The sequence below is a fragment of the Oncorhynchus tshawytscha genome, linkage group LG13 (assembly GCF_018296145.1).
Source record: "Oncorhynchus tshawytscha isolate Ot180627B linkage group LG13, Otsh_v2.0, whole genome shotgun sequence".
NCBI classification, from domain to species: domain Eukaryota; kingdom Metazoa; phylum Chordata; class Actinopteri; order Salmoniformes; family Salmonidae; genus Oncorhynchus; species Oncorhynchus tshawytscha.
The window spans coordinates 12,636,667-12,653,682 of NC_056441.1; the positions used below are offsets into that span (position 1 = coordinate 12,636,667).

At 41.6% G+C, this 17,016-nt stretch overlaps 1 long non-coding RNA gene across 1 annotated transcript in view; it reads right to left on the bottom strand.

The window, feature by feature from the left end:
- The window catches only part of LOC121838991, a 7,451-nt gene extending 5,018 nt beyond the window's left edge, over window positions 1–2,433 (bottom strand). The window contains exons 1-2 of the long non-coding RNA XR_006078518.1: window positions 2,314–2,433; window positions 1,845–2,149 (exon numbers count right to left, since the gene is read on the bottom strand). This is a non-coding gene — a long non-coding RNA (uncharacterized LOC121838991). The remainder of the gene's footprint in view (window positions 1–1,844; window positions 2,150–2,313) is intronic.
- Between the last annotated feature and the right edge of the window lie 14,583 nt (window positions 2,434–17,016).

Genomic DNA, 17,016 nt, shown 5'->3' on the forward strand with positions numbered 1-17,016 from the left:
GGCCACGCACGCCTCCAACTCAATCATCAAGTTTGCAGACGACACAACAGTGGTAGGCTTGATTACCAACAACGACGAAGCGGCCTACAAGGAGGAGGTGAGGGCCCTCGGAGTGTGGTGTCAGGAAAATAACCTCACACTCAACGTCAACAAAACTAAGGAGATGATTGTGGACTTCAGGAAACAGCAGAGGGAACACCCTCCTATCCACATCGATGGAACAGTAGTGGAGAGGGTAGTAAGTTTTAAGTTCCTCAGCATACACATCACAGACAAACTGAATTGGTCCACCCACACAGACAGCATCATGAAGAAGGCGCAGCAGCGCCTCTTCAACCTCAGGAGGCTGAAGAAATTTGGCTTGTCACCAAAAGCACTCACAAACTTCTACAGATGCACAATCGAGAGCATCCTGGCGGGCTGTATCACCGCCTGGTACGGCAACTGCTCCGCCCACAACGGTAAGGCTCTCCAGAGGGTAGTGAGGTCTGCACAACGCATCACCGGGGACAAACTACCTGCCCTCCAGGACACCTACACCACCCGATGTCACAGGAAGGCCATAAAGATCATCAAGGACAACAACCACCCGAGCCACTGCCTGTTCACCCCGCTATCATCCAGAAGGCGAGGTCAGTACAGGTGCATCAAAGCTGGGACCGAGAGACTGAAAAACAGCTTCTATCTCAAGGCCATCAGACTGTTAAACAGCCACCACTAACATTGAGTGGCTGCTGCCAACACACTGACTCAACTCCAGCCACTTTAATAATGGGAATTGATGGGAAATTATGTAAAATATATCACTAGCCACTTTAAACAATGCTACCTAATATAATGTTTACATACCCTACATTATTAATCTCATATGTATACGTATATACTGTACTCTATATCATCTACTGCATCTTTATGTAATACATGTATCACTAGCTACTTTAACTATGCCACTTTGTTTACATACTCATCTCATATGTATATACTGTACTCGATACCATCTACTGTATCTTGCCTATGCCGCTCTGTACCATCACTCATTCATATATCTTTATGTACATATTCTTTATCCCCTTATACTTGTGTCTATAAGGTAGTAGTTTTGGAATTGTTAGATAGATTACTTGTTGGTTATTACTGCATTGTCGGAACTAGAAGCACAAGCATTTCGCTACACTCGCATTAACATCTGCTAACCACGTGTATGTGACAAATAAAATTTGATTTGATTTGATTTGGTCCAGTGTGGCTCAGTCAGCACAACGCTTGCAACGCCAGAATTGTAGGTTTGATTCCCGCCGGGACCACCAATATGAAAATGTAGGCACGCATGACTGTGAGTCGCTTGGATAAAAGACTCTGCGAAATGGCGTAAATTATTATTATTATCATCAACATCATGTGTCTGTCATTGTCATCCATAGAGATAGATAGAGATCTCTAGATGGATATAACACGTTTTGAAATGGACATTGCCATTGTGAGCTTCCACCATTTTAAAGTAGTCAACTAAGTGGGGATTCCTATGGGTTGGGAGTGATCAGCCAATACATCAGAGCATTGCGTTCTTCTTCAAATTGGGTTGCCTATGGTTGCAAATAGCTTTAGGGTATATAGCCGCCATCTAGTGGCCACAATACATGAATACCACAAGATTTGGTTCAGGACTCCAGCACTGCAGGTGGAATCACCGATATTAGCTTAATGTTTTTTCACATACAAAATAAGAAAACACTTGACTACTACTTTAAAATGGAGATAGCCTCAATGGTGCTGCCTGTGCTGTCACAGACAACCTAATGGCACAGACACAAAGATGAGATTTCTGTTCATCTTTATGTTCTCACCTTGTTGCCCTGGCTCACACAGCACTGGGCCTCCTCACAGCTTCTCTCATTCGGACACATAGGTGAGGATCTCCTCCACCACATGGGCGTGACAGTGTCGCACAGCGACACGGTGAGGGTTCTCTCCAGCCTATCACACACACACAAAACGTGGTGTATTATATGTCAATGTTACACTGGTATGACACAGAAAAGCAGTGTTCTACATAATATCTCCTGGTGAGGTCACTTCCCTCCTCTATCAGGGCTCTTATCATCTGCAGTCCTCCATGGTGAGCCGCAACATGCATCGCTGTCTCCCCAATCTGACAGTAAGAGAGAGAGAGAAAGAGAGAGAGAAGAGAGAGAAAGAGAGGCAGAAACACAGACGGAGAAGCTGAAAGTTAATGTGGAACACAATCAAACAGCCTTGTTTTCAGATTCTGATATGCCCACTCATCTTTGGCCACAGTGAAGGGAGAGCTCTAACCTCGTGCTCTGCGTTGACATCAGCCCCGCTCTTCGGCAGCATCTCAGCCACCTTTCCCCCTCCTTCCCCCTGGCAATGATGTGCAGCGGGGTCTCCTGGGCCTACATTAACTGCTGTGTTACAAAAGGTATATTACTTACCATCATGTCAAATATACCACTATACCATCATGTCTCACCTTGCCTCCATATACACAACAATTATAGATGGGGATATATTCAATTAAAAGTAAGGATCATATGCACACATCTAAGGAGTATACTCATTATGTTTTTCAGTACAATACAGTGGATTTTAAAGTGGTGATATTTGCCATGTCTTCAATCTAAACCTACTAGAAAGTGTGTGTCCTCAGGCCAGGAGGGAAGCTAAAGCCATTCCGCTACCAAGAATAGTAAAACACCCTTTACTGGCTCAAAAAGCAGACCAATCAGCCTGTTACCAACCCTTAGACTTTTGGTAAAAATGGTGATTGACCAGATACAATGCTATTTTACAGTAAACAAACAGACTCTCAGCCCGCTTATAAGGAAGAACATTCAACATGCATTTACACAAATAAGTGATGATTTGCTTAGAGAAATTGATGATAAAAAGATAGTGGAGGCTATTTTGTTAGACTTCAGTGCTGCTTTGGACATTATCTATCATAGTCTGTTGCTGGAAAATCGTGTGTGTTATGGCTTTACACCCCCTGCTACATTGTGGATAAAGAGTTACCTGTCTAACAGAACACAGAGGGGGTTCTTTAATGGAAGCCTCTCCAACATAAGCAGCTCTCTAGGCCCCTTACTTTTTAAAATCTTTACTAATGACATGCCATTGTGTCTATGTATGCAGATGACTCAACACTATACACGTCAGCTACTGCAGCGAGTGAAATTAATGCAACACTTAAAGAGCTGCAGTCAGTTTCAGATCGGGTGGCAAGAAATAAGTTAGTCCTAAATATAAACATTTAAAAAATAAAACCATTGTATTTGGGACAAATCATACACTAAACCCTAAAACTCAATTAAATCTTGAAATTAATAATATGGAAATTGAGCAAGTTGAGGTGACTAAACTGTCATGGTAAAAACATGTTGATGCAACAGTACCTAAAATGGGGAGGTCTGTCCATAATAAAGCACTACTCTGCCTTCTTAATAACACTATCAACAAGACAGGTCCTACAGGCCCTAGTTTCTACCTTCTTAATAACACTATCAACAAGACAGGTCCTACAGGCCCTAGTTTCTACCTTCTTAATAACACTATCAACAAGACAGGTCCTACAGGCCCTAGTTTCTACCTTCTTAATAACACTATCAACAAGACAGGTCCTACAGGCCTTAGTTTCTACCTTATTAACAAGACAGGTCCTACAGGCACTAGTTTCTACCTTCTTAACAACACTATCAACAAGACAGGTCCTACAGGCCCTAGTTTCTACCTTCTTAGTAACACTATCAACAAGACAGGTCCTACAGGCCCTAGTTTCTACCTTCTTAATAACACTATCAACAAGACAGGTCCTACAGGCCCTAGTTTCTACCTTCTTAATAACACTACTATCAACAAGACAGGTCCTACAGGCCCTAGTTTCTACCTTCTTAACAACACTATCAACAAGACAGGTCCTACAGGCCCTAGTTTCTACCTTCTTAACAACACTATCAACAAGACAGGTCCTACAGGCCCTAGTTTCTACCTTCTTAACAACACTATCAACAAGACAGGTCCTACAGGCCCTAGTTTCTACCTTCTTAATAACACTATCAACAAGACAGGTCCTACAGGCCCTAGTTTCTACCTTCTTAACAAGACAGGTCCTACAGGCACTAGTTTCTACCTTCTTAACAACACTATCAACAAGACAGGTCCTACAGGCCCTAGTTTCTACCTTCTTAACAACACTATCAACAAGACAGGTCCTACAGGCCCTAGTTTCTACCTTCTTAATAACACTATCAACAAGACAGGTCCTACAGGCCCTAGTTTCTACCTTCTTAATAACACTACCAACAAGACAGGTCCTACAGGCCCTAGTTTCTACCTTCTTAACAACACTATCAACAAGACAGGTCCTACAGGCCCTAGTTTCTACCTTCTTAATAACACTATCAACAAGACAGGTCCTACAGGCCCTAGTTTCTACCTTCTTAACAAGACAGGTCCTACAGGCCCTAGTTTCTACCTTCTTAACAACACTATCAACAAGACAGGTCCTACAGACCCTAGTTTCTACCTTCTTAATAACACTATCAACAAGACAGGTCCTACAGGCCCTAGTTTCTACCTTCTTAACAAGACAGGTCCTACAGGCCCTAGTTTCTACCTTCTTAACGAGACAGGTTCTACAGGCCCTAGTTTTGTCGCACCTGGACTACTGTCCAGTCGTGTGGTCAGGTGCCACAGAGGGACTTAGGAAAATTACAATTGGCTCAGAACAGGGCAGCATATATGGCCCTTAAATGTACACGGAGAGCTAATATATGCTTGTCGATCTCTCATTGTGCAAATTAGAGGAGAAATTGACTTCATCACTACATGTTTTTGTAAAAATATTGACATGCTGTTTGTTGAAACTACTAGCACACTGCTCGGACATCCATTCATGCCCCACAAGACACCTGTCATGTCTCGTCCCGTTCTCCCGCTCGACCTCACCTGTTTACTAACCACCGGTCCTGGCAACCATCATTACGCACACCTGCACCACATCATCAGTTACACCTGGACTGTATTACTACCTTGATTACTTACCATTTATCTAGCACTCTGTTCTGTCAGTCATCGGGTAGTATTGTTTATGTTTTCTTGTCAGACGCTTCTCTTATTTTGTATTCGTTCCATGTTCATTATCATTAAACTCACACTGCACTTGTATTCTGACTCCCTGCATCTACGATACAGAAGTCCAGAACAGACTATGGGAGGCGCACAGTATTACATAGAGCCATGGCTACATGGAACTCTATTCCACATCAGGTAACTGATGCAAGTAGTAGAATCAGATTGAAAAACTGATAAAAATACACCTTATGGAACAGCGGGGACACATGCATACACATGATGACACATGCACGCTACACACATGTACCACATGGATTTTGTATTGTAGATATGTGATAGTAGAGTAGTGGCCTGTGGGCACACACTTAATGTGTTGTGAAAAGTGCTATGAAATGTAATATTTGTAATTGTATATAACTGCCTTAATGTTGCTGGACCCCAGGAAAAGTAGCTGCTGTTTTTTCTGTACTTAACTAATTATATTTTTTAACAACATTTACTTCACTACCTTCCTAAAGAAAATAATGTACTTTTTACTCCATACATTTTCCCTGACACCCAAAAGTACTCGATACATTTTGACAGGAAAAGGGTCCAATTCACACATTTATCAAGAGAACATCCCTGGTCATCCCTACTGCATCTGATCTGGCGGACTCACTAAACACTAAACACAAATGCTTTGTTTGTAAGTTATGTCTGAGTGTTGGAGTGTGCCCCTAACTATCCGTCAATAAAAAATACAAGTAAAATTGTGCTGTCCGTCTTGCTTAATATAAGGAACTTTTAATTATTTATACTTTTACATTTACTTTTGATACGTAAGTACATTTCATCAATTCCATTTACTTTTGATACTTAAATATATGTAAAACCAAATATTTTAGACTTTTACTCTAGCAGTATTTTACTGTGTGACTTTTACTTGGGTCATTTTCTATTAAGGTATCTTTACTTTTACTCAAGTATGACCATTGAGTACTTTTTCCACCACTGCTAATGACTCCTACAGCTTCTTTTGCCAGACACCATCACAGTAACTATATTCTGCTGTACCATACCAACCAGCCACAGATTTAAGGTACAGTATAACAACCACCGTGGGACTCTGTTTTATCCTAATCATGACTCCTTGTGAGATCATTGTCCTATAAATGCACACATGGCTTGAAAATGTGTAGTGGTGGTAGCCTACCTTAATTCTGGCTCAACCTGGTTTCAGGGCATTTTGTATTATTCTGTACGTAAACTACTTTTGGTATGATATGTTACATATGGTATGTATTCATTTGTGGATGTCGATCACTCAATTTTAGAAACGTATGATGTGTTCTGTCTAGGTGGCTAACGTTAGCTAGGCTAGAGTTTAGGCTTCGGGAAGAGTTCGCTAACATGTTAATTAGTTGCAAAGTAGCTAAAAAGTAGTAAGTAGTTAAAGTTGATAATTAGCTAAAATGCTAAAGTTGTTTGTGATGAGATTCAAATGTACAACCTGGCCTACCTTAGTTCTGGCTAGGTGTAGTGGTAGCCTACCTTAGTTTGTGCTTGGTGTAGTGGTGGTGGTAGCCTACCTTAGTTCTGGCTTGGTGTAGTGGTGGTGGTAGCCTACCTTAGTTATGGCTAGGTGTAGTGGTGGTGGTGGTAGCCTACCTTAGTTATGGCTTGGTATAGTGGTGGTGGTAGTCTACCTTAGTTCTGGCTTGTATAGTGGTGGTGGTAGTCTACCTTAGTTCTGGCTTGGTGTAGTGGTGGTGGTAGTCTACCTTAGTTCTGGCTTGGTATAGTGGTGGTGGTAGTAGTAGTGGTGGTGCTAGCCTAAGTTCTGGCTAGGTGTGGTGGTGGTGGTGGTAGTCTACCTTAGTTCTGGTGGTGGTGGTGGTAGTCTACCTTAGTTCTGGCTTGGTATAGTGGTGGTGGTAGTCTACCTTAGTTCTGGCTTGGTGTAGTGGTGGTGGTGGTAGTCTACCTTAGTTCTTGCTTGGTATAGTGGTGGTGGTAGCCTACCTTAGTTCTGGCTTGGTTTAGTGTTGGTGGTGGCAGCCTACCTTAGTTCTGGCTAGGTGTAGTAGTGGTGGTGCTAGCCTAAGTTCTGGCTAGGTGTGGTGGTGGTGGTAGCCTACCTTAGTTATGGCTAGGTGTAGTAGTGGTGGTGCTAGCCTAAGTTCTGGCTAGGTGTGGTGGTGGTGGTAGCCTACCTTAGTTATGGCTAGGTGTAGTAGTGGTGGTGCTAGCCTAAGTTCTGGCTAGGTGTAGTGGTGGTGGTAGCCTACCTTAGTTCTGGCTTGGTGTAGTGGTGGTGGTGGTAGCCTACCTTAGTTCTGGCTAGGTGTAGTAGTGGTGGTGCTAGCCTAAGTTCTGGCTAGGTGTGGTGGTGGTGGTGGTGGTAGCCTACCTTAGTTCTGGCTAGGTGTAGTAGTGGTGGTGCTAGCCTAAGTTCTGGCTAGGTGTAGTGGTGGTGGTAGCCTACCTTAGTTCTGGCTAGGTGTAGTAGTGGTGGTGCTAGCCTAAGTTCTGGCTAGGTGTAGTGGTGGTGGTAGCCTACCTTAGTTCTGGCTTGGTTTAGTGGTGGTGGTGGCAGCCTACCTTAGTTCTGGCTAGGTGTAGTAGTAGTGGTGGTAGTCTACCTCAGTTCTGGCTAGGTGTAGTGGTGGTGGCAGCCTACCTTAGTTCTGGCTAGGTGTAGTGGTGGTGGTGGTAGCCTACCTTAGTTCTGGCTAGGTGTGGTAGTAGTGGTGGTGCTAGCCTAAGTTCTGGCTAGGTGTGGTGGTGGTGGTGGTTGTCTACCTTAGTTCTGGCTAGGTGTAGTGGTGCTGGTAGCCTACCTTAGTTCTGGCTATGTTTAGTAGTAGTGGTGGTGCTAGCCTAAGTTCTGGCTAGGTGTGGTGGTGGTGGTAGCCTACCTTAGTTCTGGCTAGGTTTAGTAGTAGCGGTGGTGCTACCCTAAGTTCTGGCAAGGTGTGGTGGTGGTGGTGGCAGCCTACCTTAGTTCTAGCTTGGTGTAGTGGTGGTGGTGGTAGCCTACCTTAGTTATGGCTAGGTGTAGTAGTGGTGGTGCTAGCCTAAGTTCTGGCTAGGTGTGGTGGTGGTGGTGATAGCCTACCTTAGTTCTGGCTAGGTGTAGTGGTGGTGGCAGCCTACCTAAGTTCTGACTAGGTGTAGTAGTAGTGGTGGTAGTCTACCTTAGTTCTGGCTTGGTGCAGTGGTGGTAGTCTACCTTAATTCTAGCTAGGTGTAGTAGTAGTGGTGGTAGCCTACCTTAGTTCTGGCTTGGTGCAGTGGTGGTGGTCTACCTTAGTTCTGGCTAGGTGTAGTGGTGGTGGTAGCCTACCTTAGTTCTGGCTAGGTGTGGTAGTAGTGGTGGTAGTATACCTTAGTTCTGGCTTGGTGCAGTGGTGGTGGTAGCCTACCTTAGTTCTGGCTAGGTGTAGTGGTGGTGATAGCCTACCTTAGTTCTGGCTAGGTGTGGCAGTAGTGGTGGTAGCCTACCTTAGTTCTGGCCAGCATGTTGGACTTGAACTTCTCTGTGAGGACCTCCACCACGTTGGCGTGCCCTCGCTCTGCAGCGATGTGCAGAGGGGACTTAGAGGGCAGATAATGGGAAGGTGCCAGCTGGCACAAGCAATTAAAACTCACAGGTGGAATACAATACATTGGACCGGTTTCCCAGACAAAATGTATTACGCCTGATCTTGGACTACGAACCCCTTTCAATGAAGAATCTCCATTGAGCATGCATTTAGGACTAGGCTTACTCAGTGTCCAAGAACCCTTAAAACATGGCTGAAACAGGGATTCAGAAAGGTTTTTGTATAATACAGCTACAGTTGTACATTGTTTTACAATGGGCTACCTTACTTCCTCTCCGACCTTGTCAGTGACATTAGGGTTGGCCTTGCTCTGGTAGAACCGTTTCAGCAGCAGCACATCTCCCTTCAAGGCAGCTATGTGGAGAGGAGTCTGCCCTTCCTCGTGTCAGACACAAACCAACAGATAAACAACTCTACAATAACCAATTACAACCAATAGATTACATCATTCTAGATGTTTTTGTAGTCTGTACTGGTGTCGTGTTTTGACAGTTTTACGAGAACAGAATGCAGTGCAGAACAGAATGCTATGGTCAAGGCTGAATCAGATCAAGTTTGATTACTCACGCCTGTGATAGTCTTGTCTTCCTGTTTGCAAGGGGAAAATAATACTCTGCCTACTCACATTCTGGATGTCTACGTTGGCCCCGTTCTCAATAAGGCCTTTGACCGGGTCCTTCCTTCGGCAGCAGACATGGAGAGCGACATCTCCACTCCCAGGAAGCACAGCCCCACTTTGTTGTATAGTGTCTATTTAGAAGCCTAGTCCCAGATTTCGTTGTGCTGTATTGCCAACTTCTATGGTCATTGTCATGCCAAAGAATATATGAGTTGCCAATAAAGCACAAAGACATGTTGGACCATGCTATTTATATAGTATTTTAGATCAGATTTTGCAGTGTGGACACCACAACAATATATACTCCAAATCAAAGAGAGATGGACAGCCAGATCTACTCTTTCCCTCCCTTCTAGACCAGCATGTTGCTGCCATATGTAATGCGTAAAAAAAATACATTTGAATAGTGAACATAATTATATTACAATCATTGTGCGTCGTGTCATAACCACGTTAATATAAAGGCCTGTAAACCCCTGGATGTGGAGCCCACAACACAACCCTTAGACATATGGCCCAGGAAATCACTCCACCCGAGATTTGATTAAAAAAAACTGAAAAACACAAAAAAGATATTAAAAACCTTAAAAATACAAATGGTTTGGGGAGATAGACAGATGTTCCTTTAAAATGGGGCAGTTTTTCTGTAAGGGATCAGATGACCTTATGTGACATAATGTTATACACTACATACTAGACTGGTGTTATGTGACATAATGTTATACACACTAGACTGGTGTTATGTGACATCTTATACATACTAGACTGGTGTTATGTGACATGTTATACACACTAGACTGGTGTTATGTGACATGTTATACACACTAGACTGGTGTTATGTGACATAATGTTATACAGTACATACTAGACTGGTGTTATGTGACATGTTATACACACTAGACTGGTGTTATGTGACATGTTATACACACTAGACTGGTGTTATGCGACATAATGTTATACACACTAGACTGGTGTTATGTGACATGTTATACATACTAGACTGGTGTTATGCGACATAATGTTATACACACTAGACTGGTGTTATGTGACATGTTATACATACTAGACTGGTGTTATGTGACAGGTTATACACACTAGACTGGTGTTATGTGACATAATGTTATACACTACATACTAGACTGGTGTTATGTGACATGTTATACATACTAGACTGGTGTTATGTGACATAATGTTATACACTACATACTAGACTGGTGTTATGTGACATGTTATACACACTAGACTGGTGTTATGTGACAGGTTAATCTACACACTAGACTGGTGTTATGCGACAGGTTATACATACTAGACTGGTGTTATGTGACATAATGTTATACACTACATACTAGACTGGTGTTATGTGACATGTTATACACACTAGACTGGTGTTATGTGACATAATGTTATACACTACATACTAGACTGGTGTTATGTGACATAATGTTATACACACTAGACTGGTGTTATGTGACATCTTATACATACTAGACTGGTGTTATGTGACATGTTATACACACTAGACTGGTGTTATGTGACAGGTTATACACACTAGACTGGTGTTATGTGACAGGTTATACATACTAGACTGGTGTTATGTGACATGTTATACACACTAGACTGGTGTTATGCGACATAAAGTTATACATACTAGACTGGTGTTATGTGACATAATGTTATACACTACATACTAGACTGGTGTTATGTGACATAATGTTATACATACTAGACTGGTGTTATGCGACATAATGTTATACATACTAGACTGGTGTTATGTGACATGTTATACATACTAGACTGGTGTTATGTGACATAATGTTATACACTACATACTAGACTGGTGTTATGTGACATGTTATACACACTAGACTGGTGTTATGTGACATAATGTTATACACTACATACTAGACTGGTGTTATGTGACATGTTATACACACTAGACTGGTGTTATGTGACATAATGTTATACACTACATACTAGACTGGTGTTATGTGACATGTTATACACACTAGACTGGTGTTATGTGACAGGTTATACACACTAGACTGGTGTTATGCGACAGGTTATACATACTAGACTGGTGTTATATGACATAATGTTATACATACTAGACTGGTGTTATGTGACATAATGGTATACACTACATACTAGACTGGTGTTATGTGACATAATGTTATACACACTAGACTGGTGTTATGTGACATAATGTTATACACACTAGACTGGTGTTATGTGACAGGTTATACACACTAGACGGGTGTTATGTGACAGGTTATACATACTAGACTGGTGTTATATGACATAATGTTATACATACTAGACTGGTGTTATGTGACATAATGGTATACACTACATACTAGACTGGTGTTATGTGACATAATGTTATACACTACATACTAGACTGGTGTTATGTGACATAATGTTATACACACTAGACTGGTGTTATGTGACATAATGTTATACAGTACACACTAGACTGGTGTTATGTGACATGTTATACACACTAGACTGGTGTTATGTGACATGTTATACACACTAGACTGGTATTATGTGACAAGTTATACACACTAGACTGGTGTTATGTGACATGTTATACATACTAGACTGGTGTTATGTGACAGGTTATACATACTAGACTGGTGTTATGTGACATGTTATACACACTAGACTGGTGTTATGCGACATAAAGTTATACATACTAGACTGGTGTTATGTGACATGTTATACACACTAGACTGGTGTTATGTGACATAATGTTATACACTACATACTAGACTGGTGTTATGTGACATGTTATACACACTAGACTGGTGTTATGTGACAGGTTATACACACTAGACTGGTGTTATGTGACAGGTTATACATACTAGACTGGTGTTATATGACATAATGTTATACATACTAGACTGGTGTTATGTGACATAATGGTATACACTACATACTAGACTGGTGTAATGTGACATAATGTTATACAGTACATACTAGACTGGTGTTATGTGACATAATGTTATACACACTAGACTGGTGTTATGTGACAGGTTATACACACTAGACTGGTGTTATGTGACAGGTTATACATACTAGACTGGTGTTATGTGACATAATGTTATACACACTAGACTGGTGTTATGTGACATAATGGTATACACTACATACTAGACTGGTGTTATGTGACATAATGTTATACAGTACATACTAGACTGGTGTTATGTGACATAATGTTATACACACTAGACTGGTGTTATGTGACATAATGTTATACAGTACACACTAGACTGGTGTTATGTGACATGTTATACACACTAGACTGGTGTTATGTGACATGTTATACACACTAGACTGGTGTTATGTGACATGTTATACATACTAGACTGGTGTTATGTGACATAATGGTATACACTACATACTAGACTGGTGTTATGTGACATCTTATACATACTAAACTGGTGTTATGTGACATGTTATACACACTAGACTGGTGTTATGTGACATGTTATACACACTAGACTGGTGTTATGTGACATGTTATACACACTAGACTGGTGTTATGTGACATGTTATACACACTAGACTGGTGTTATGTGACATGTTATACACACTAGACTGGTGTTATGTGACATAATGTTATACAGTACATACAAGTCTGGTGTTATGTGACATGTTATACACACTAGACTGGTGTTATGTGACATGTTATACACACTAGACTGGTGTTATGTGACAGGTTATACACACTAGACTGGTGTTATGTGACATAGTCAGTGTCTGTCTGGCACCAAGGGCTCTGGTGTTATACATACTAGACTGGTGTTATGTGACATAATGTTATACAGTACATACTAGACTGGTGTTATGTGACATGTTATACACACTAGACTGGTGTTATGTGACATGTTATACACACTAGACTGGTGTTATATGACATAATGTTATACATACTAGACTGGTGTTATGTGACATGTTATACACACTAGACTGGTGTTATGCGACATAATGTTATACACACTAGACTGGTGTTATGTGACATGTTATACATACTAGACTGGTGTTATGCGACATAATGTTATACACACTAGACTGGTGTTATGTGACATGTTATACATACTAGACTGGTGTTATGCGACATAATGTTATGCATACTAGACTGGTGTTATGTGACATAATGTTATACATACTAGACTGGTGTTATGCGACATAATGTTATGCATACTAGACTGGTGTAAATGACAATGTTATACAGTACATACTAGACTGGTGTTATGTGACATAGTACTATAGTTGATTGGGTGTACCCACCATACACCTATAAGTTGACTGTATAATTTCAGTCAGTCGTTTTGAAAGTGGAGCAGAAGAGCCGTAAGTGGTCTCTGTTTTTTTTGTGTAGTATGTCATGAAATTGTCTACTACATTATCCATTTCGTATGATATGTTACGTCCTATGTTTTTATTTTTTGGGAAATGTACAATTTGTATGATATGTTATGAATCCAATTCATACTATATGTTACTAATGTTGTGCTTAAGTTCCTGGAGTGCATCTTTGATATCAAATTAATTGTCAACCATTTTTGATTTACGTAACTGTCCATTAATTGACTAGTAACTACACAGATTTCCTATCCAGAGCTACTAAGTTATTTTAAAACCCTAACTCATACTTTATTATGTATCAATAACATATTATTATTATTAATAATGCTACAGAATAGCTGTTATTCATAAATCAAACATTTGCTGGGCCCATGCAACCCCAGACACCTTTGTTGGCTCTTCCTGTTTTCTGAGCCCTAAGCTGAGGCTCGGCTAGAGTTCTAAGGAGCTCCTTAACGATTCCAACATGCCTGGCTTCGACAGCTAGGAGCAGTGGAATGCAGCCATCCTGGACACAGACACAAAGAGATGGAAACAATGACTGTGATCTGCAACCTAGCGCAGCCAAGAGCCAGAGAATCTCTTCAGGGTAAAGATAATATACTGTGAAAGTCAGTGTGTCTGTCCCAAATGGCACCATAGGGCTCTGGTCAAAGGTAGTGCACTTTATAGGGAATAGGGTGCCATTTGTTATTGCTGGTCATCTATGAACATTTGAACATCTTGGCCATGTTCTGTTATAATCACCACCTGGCACAACCAGAAGAGGACTGGCAACCCTTCATAGCCTGGTTCCTCTCTAGGTTTCTTCCTAGGTTCTGGCCTTTCTAGGGAGTTTTTCGTAGCCACCATGCTTCCACACCTGCATTGCTTGCTGTTTGGGGTTTTAGGCTGGGTTTCTGTACAGCACTTTGTTACATCAGCCGATGTAAGAAGGGCTTCATAAATACATTAAATACCCCCAGCAGGAGGAGGAGATTGGATTTTTCTGTGCACCAGCCAGTGGGGTCTGCTGAGGGGAGGACAACTCATAATAATGGCTGGAACAGAACATATGTGATGGCATCAAACACATGGAAAGTATTCGATACCATTCCAGTAATTCCGCTACAGCCATTACCACGAACCCATCATCCCCAACTTCCTGTGACATCAGCTAGTGAGACGTCAACTTGTAACGGTCGTCATATGAAGGAGAAGAGGACCAAGGTGCAGCGTGGTATGTGTCCATATTTATTAGAATGAACACGGAAATAACAAAAATAACAAAGAGAAACGACAGACAACAGTTCTGGCTGGTGCAGACACACAACAGAAAACATTTCTGGCTGGTGCAGACACACAACAGAAAACAGTTCTGGCTGGTGCAGACACACAACAGAAAACAGTTCTGGCTGGTGCAGACACACAACAGAAAACAGTTCTGGCTGGTGCAGACACACAACAGAAAACAGAAAATAATCACCCACCAAACACAATAGAAAACAGGCTACCTAAATATGGTTCTCAATCAGGGACAATGATTGACAGCTGCCTCTGATTGAGAACCATACCACGCCAAACACAGAAATAGCAAATCATAGAAAAACTAACATAGACAACCCACCCAACTCACGCCCTGACCATACTAAAACAAAGACATAACAAAAATAACTAAGGTCAGAACGTGAAGGGAGGGAAAACTGGTGTTTTTTTAATTAGCCAATGTACAAATTAGCTGTTGATGTTGCTGTTGCTTTTCATAATGAGACGCTGAGCGATGTTGTTGATGTTTATTCCCTCTTGTAAAATGTATTGAGACTCTGTGACGATGTACTTTTGAATTCGCTTGACTTGTTCACATGGCCTAGGCTGGTCTGGCGTTCGAAGCTGCTGCTTCTGGAAAATATCCCTGCAGCATGGGTTGGAATCCGGCCCACTGCTATTTCAGCACACTCTCTCCTCCATCTTTCCTCTACCTTTGACTACACTACATGATCACACTACATGACCACACTACATGACCAAACAAGTATGTGGACACCTGCTCGTCAAACATCTAATTCCAAGTCATGGGCATTAATGTGGAGTTGGACCCTCCTTTTGCTGCTATAACAGCCTCCACTCTTCTGGGAAGGCTTTCCACTAGATGTTGGAACATTGCTGCAGGGATGGGGTTGAGGTCAGGGCTCTGCAGGCCAGTGAAGTTCTTCCACACTGATCTCGACAAGCCATTTCTGTATGATCCTCGCTTTGTGCACAGGGGCAATGTCATGCTGAAACAGGAAAGGGCCTTCCCCAAACTTTTGCCACAATGTTGGAAGCACAGAATTGTCTAGAATGTCATTGTATGCTGTAGTGTTAAGATTTCCCTTCACTAGACCTAAGGGCCCTAGCCCGAACCATGAAAAGCAGCCCCAGACCATTATTCATCCTCCACCAAACTAAATAAATTTGATTGATTGATTGATGGTTACATAGCCTGTGCATTGCATATACATTACAGTCTGTTATTCCAGTCATTCAAGACCACACAGCAATACATTTGATTGACAGATGAGATGAAGTGAGAAGTGATGGATGAGAGGGAGAAGAAGAGTGAGTCCCGCTGCGGTATCATGTGGCAGATACCCTACCTTGCTTGGTACGAGCCGGGCCTCTTTGCTGGATAATTTCAGCAGTGTGTGGATGGTACCGAAGGATGCGGTGGCTCGGGAGGCAGCAATGTGGAGATTCATCTGGTACTTGGGCTATTATCCCGAAGAGAAAAGGGCCGAATGGGGGATACGGTAAGGTCAGGAATGGGTTTTGTGGTGTAGCCGATAAAGTCCATGTCCGATATACGTCTGACTATAACATTTGTCCACTTGATTCGTTATTTATTTATCTAAAACTCCTAATTAGTGCACTATATAGGGAATAGGGTGCCATTTTGTACGTAACCAAAATGTCTAGATGGGTAAATACATGATGTGTCAAATTTCCAAATATTGGACAATCAACTTTTTGGGGCCACATTGCCAAAGATATTATGCCAAGATACGTATTTCTAAAAGGGAAAAATTAACGAAAGTAAGTTGCATAAAAGCCATCCTGCAGTCCTAAAGGAAATATGATATATGTTTTGGCCCAGCGTTGCTGCGCTGAGCACTAGGCCTACATGCAAAATGAGAATGATAGTATTTACTGCATTCCAATAGCAGAATATATCTACCAAAGATAAATAATTTATGTGGATACACTGAAAACAAATAAATAGCTACAGGCTTAAATCCAAACTCCTGGGGGATTTTATGCATGGAGAGGAGCAATTACACACCATTAGGTTCTTCCATATGTCATAAGTCAGTAAGGGTTTGCATGGATTGT